We start from the raw sequence: 5,000 nt of genomic DNA, 5'->3' as shown, positions 1-5,000 counted from the left end.
TTCTGCATTGTTGGGTCTGGCGTATCACATCTTCCTCTTCACATTACCCCATAGATTTTCTATGGGGTTAAGGTCAGGCGAGTTTGCTGGCCAGTTAAGAACAGGGATACCATGGTCCTTAAACCAGGTACTGGTAGCTTTGGCACTGTGTACAGGTTCCAAGTCCTGTTGGAAAATGAAATCTGCATCTCCATAAAGTTGGTCAGCAGCAGGAAGCATGAAGTGCTCTAAAACTTCCTGGTAGACGGCTGCGTTGACCCTGGACCTCAGAAAACACAGTGGACCAACACCAGCAGATGACATGGCACCCCAAACCATCACTGACTGTGGAAACGTTACACTGGACTTCAAGCAACGTGGATTCTGTGCCTCTCCTCTCTTCCTCCAGACTCTGGGACCTTGATTTCCAAAGGAAATGCTAAATGGACTTTCATCAGAGAACATAACTTTGGACCACTCAGCAGCAGTCCAGTCCTTTTTGTCTTTAGCCCAGGCGAGACACTTCTGACGCTGTGTCTTGTTCAGGAGTGGCTTGACACAAGGAAGGCGACAGCTGAAACCCAGGTCTTGCATACGTCTGTGCGTGGTGGTTCTTGAAGCACTGACTCCAGCTGCAGTCCACTCTTTGTGAATCTCCCCCACATTTCTGAATGGGTTTTGTTTCACAATCCTCTCCAGGGTGCGGGTATCCCTATTGCTTGTACACTTTTTTCTACCACATCTTTTCCTTCCCTTCGCCTCTCTATTAATGTGCTTGGACACAGAGCTCTGTGAACAGCCAGCCTCTTTAGCAATGACCTTTTGTGTCTTGCGCTCCTTGTGCAAGGTGTCAATGGTCGTCTTTTGGACAGCTGTCAAGTCAGCAGTCTTCCCCATGATTGTGTAGCCTCCAGAACTAGACTGAGAGACCATTTAAAGGCCTTTGCAGGTGTTTTGAATTAATCAGCTGATTAGAGTGACACCAGGTGTCTTCAATATTGAACCTTGTCACAATATTCTAATTTTCTGAGATACTGAATTTGGGGTTTTCATTAGATGTCAGTTCTAATCATCAAAAGTAAAAGAAATAAACACTTGAAATATATCAGTCTGTGTGGAATGAATGTATACATTATACAAGTAGTCCACTAGCCTGGTCCTACCAGACTCTGGTCCATTAGCCTGGTCCTACCAGACTCTGGTCCATTAGCCTGGTCCTACCAGACTCTGGTACAATAGCCTGGTCCTACCAGACTCTGGTCCATTAGCCTGGTCCTACCAGACTCTGGTACACTAGCCTGGTCCTACCAGACTCTGGTCCATTAGCCTGGTCCAACCAGACTCTGGTACACTAGCCTGGTCCTACCAGACTCTGGTCCATTAGCCTGGTCCAACCAGACTCTGGTACACTAGCCTGGTCCTACCAGACTCTGGTCCATTAGCCTGGTCCTACCAGACTCTGGTCCGCTAGCCTGAAGAAATAAACACTTGAAATATATCAGTCTGTGTGGAATGAATGTATACATTATACAAGTTTCACTTTTTGAATGGAATTACTGCAATAAATCAACTTTTTCATGATATTATAATGATATGACCTGTAGACACAGTCTCAAAGGGGGAAAAGAGCAGGAATGTGAGCCCAACTAGAGCTGTAATCGGGCCTTAAAAGTTAGGCCCCGCAAGGCCCGACATGTACATTTTGATTGACAGCTTTTTTAAAAGCCCAAACTCGTTTACAGCCCGACATCATTCAAATGTGCGCACGCAGGCACGCAATTCAATGCCGTTCCATTTTATTTATAGTATCAAATCATAACGAGTTATCTCAGGACACTTGACAGATAGAGTAGGTCTAGACCACACTCTATCATTTACAAAGACCCAACAATTCCAGTGATTCCCCCAAGAGCATGCATTTAGTGCGACAGTGGCGAGGAAAACTCCCTTTTAGGGAGAAACCTGGGACAGACCCAGGCTCTTGGTGGGCGGTGTCTGACGGAGCCGGTTGGGGGGGTGATGAACAGTGGCAATAACAGTTACAATAAAGATAATGACTAGAAATAGTAGTTATAGTAGTTCGTGGTGTTGCAGGGGCACTGCAGGGCGCTACAGCAGCTCACACAGCTCTTTTGCCTTTTGTAAAGAATGAGTCATTTATAAATGTGTTAACATCATGTATTCATGACTAACGGAGGCTATCGGCCATTTGGAAGCTGGAACAAAGACATAAAATAAGTCCTCCAGAGGCCAGCCTCTGTTTCACCTCCTCAGCATCGAGCCCGGCCAATGATCTTCACCTGGATGATGGGAGTAGTGGTGTGGTACTAAGTGCAGTACATGCAGTGTGTTTTCCTCCAGCCTGTTCTCATGAACCATTCGTTCAAAAAGCTACGAAAAGTGAAGCACGGTAATTCGTAAGCATTCCACGTTTTACTTTTTAGCTGCAAACATTGAAATTCTACAACATCTTAAGTCAGGGTTCATATGCATTTTAGCCAATACTTTTCCATGACTTTTCCATGACCTTTCCATGACTTTTCCATGACCTTCCCATGACTTTTTCCAAGACCTTTTCCATGACATTTCCATGACCTTCCCATGACTTTTCCATGACCTTTTCCATGACATTTCAATGACCTTCCCATGACTTTTCCATGACCTTTTCCATGACATTTCAATGACTTTTCCATGACCTTTTCATGACTTTTCCATGACCTTTCAAAGACCTTTTCCATGACCTTTTCATGACTTTTTCCATGACTTTTTCCAAGACCTTTTCCATGACTGTTCCATGACTTTTTCCATGATGTTTTCCAAGACCTTTTCCATGACCTTTTCCATGACTTTTCCATGACTTTTTCCATGACTGTTCCATGACTGTTCCATGACCTTTTCCATGATGTTTTCCATGACCTTTTCCATGACCTTTTCATGACTTTTCCATGACTTTTTCCATGACCTTTTCCATGACTGTTCCATGACTTTTTCCATGATGTTTTCCAAGACCTTTTCCATGACCTTTTCATGACTTTTCCATGACTGTTCCATGACTGTTCCATGACGTTTTCCATGACGTTTTCATGACTTTTTCCATGACTTTTTCCATGACGTTTTTCCATGACTTTTCCATGACTTTTCCATGACTTTTTCCATGACGTTTTCATGACGTTTTTCCATGACTTTTTCATGACTTTTTCCATGACGTTTTCCATGACTTTTTCATGACTTTTCCAAGACCTTTTCCATGACTGTTCCATGACGTTTTCCATGACGTTTTCATGACGTTTTCCATGACGTTTTCCATGACGTTTTCCATGACGTTTTCCATGACTGTTCCATGACGTTTTCATGACGTTTTCATGACGTTTTCCATGACGTTTTCCATGACGTTTTCATGACGTTTCCATGACGTTTTCCATGACGTTTCCATGACGTTTTCCATGACGTTTTCCATGACGTTTTCATGACGTTTTCCATGACGTTTTCCATGACGTTTCCATGACGTTTCCATGACGTTTTCCATGACGTTTTCATGACGTTTTCCATGACGTTTTCCATGACGTTTTCAGGACTTTTTGACTATGTATTCCTGAAAATGTCAGTTGACATTATGTCGTGTTTCCAGGTTTTTTCAAAATGTATGAACCCCGTTAAGTTTACTTTCCAGACATTTTCAGAATAAAGCAGAGTGACTTTTCCAGTTAAACGTATTCCTCAACAACAAGTTGTCTGCGAGTTTGTTTTTACCCGTATTAAACTTGCATCAACACCCAATAATTACCTGAGACACTCAGGTGTTTTTTTTGGATTCGATTGGCTGCGTGTGAACATATTTTCTCACTGGCAATAATCTCATATCTCCCTTATGAGGAACCTGAGAGAGAGCGAGAGAGATGCGTCGGCGAGATTAGCTGGGATGCCGAGACACGAACACACCTTATCTTGTTTACCGTTTGGGCTTCTGCGGCCCGCCTCGGCTCCGTTTCCATGGCGATACTCCATGCTGAAATACTCTCAATGTTTTTCATTTGTGTGCGAATCAAATCGGACGTAGCCGATGCTCTGATCGCATTGATTTTATTTTATTTTTTTATTTTCCCGTCTGCTTCGTCTTTTCTCTCTCTGCCTTTTTTTCCCCCTTCTTCTCACTCGCGCTTTTATTTTGAAAAACTTTGTCCAGCTTTTCTCCCTGTAGCCTTTTTTCTCAAAGACAGCCACACACAGGATGTCATTCTCCTTTTTCTTACCCTAGTCTTCAATGGGTTAGGTTTGGTTTCAACATTTGGGGGGGGGTCTCGGGGTCCCTCAGAATATTTTAAGCGTCAAACAATTCATTTCCTAGCCTGGTCCTACCAGACTCGGGTCCACTAGCCTGGTCCTACCAGACTCGGGTCCATTAGCCTGGTCCTACCAGACTCTGGTCCATTAGCCTGGTCCTACCAGACTCGGGTCCATTAGCCTGGTCCTACCAGACTCTGGTCCATTAGCCTGGTCCTACCAGACTCTGGTCCATTAGCCTGGTCCTACCAGACTCTGGTCCATTAGCCTGGTCCTACCAGACTCTGGTCCACTAGCCTGGTCCTACCAGACTCTGGTCCAATAGCCTGGTCCTACCAGACTCTGGTCCATTAGCCTGGTCCTACCAGACTCGGGTCCATTAGCCTGGTCCTACCAGACTCTGGTCCATTAGCCTGGTCCTACCAGACTCGGGTCCATTAGCCTTTCTTTCTTTCTTTCTTTCTTTCTGTAGAGTTGATATCCTGTTTTCTATCTAACTGTTCAACTGTCTTCATCATCTTTCTTTCAGTCTTACTTTCTTTTATTTCTGTCTCTTTCTTTCTTTCTTCCTTCCTTTCTGTCTCTTTCTTTCTCTCTTTCTTACTGTTTTTCTTTCCTACTGCCTTCCTTCCATCCTTTCTTTATTTAACCCCCCCAACGTAGCAAAGTAGACACAGTTATTGTTTTCCGTGCATGTTTTGAGACCCCTGAACCGTTATTTTGACCTCTTTTGGGGAGTG

General features: G+C 44.0%; 1 protein-coding gene across 2 annotated transcripts in view; it reads right to left on the bottom strand.

Moving 5' to 3' along the window:
• Positions 1–5,000, bottom strand: part of LOC144537190 (zinc fingers and homeoboxes protein 2-like) — a 143,900-nt gene that overhangs the window by 36,663 nt on the left and 102,237 nt on the right. The window lies entirely within an intron of this gene.

The sequence above is a fragment of the Sander vitreus genome, chromosome 22 (assembly GCF_031162955.1).
Source record: "Sander vitreus isolate 19-12246 chromosome 22, sanVit1, whole genome shotgun sequence".
NCBI classification, from domain to species: domain Eukaryota; kingdom Metazoa; phylum Chordata; class Actinopteri; order Perciformes; family Percidae; genus Sander; species Sander vitreus.
This window is presented reverse-complemented; position numbering and strand designations above follow the sequence as displayed.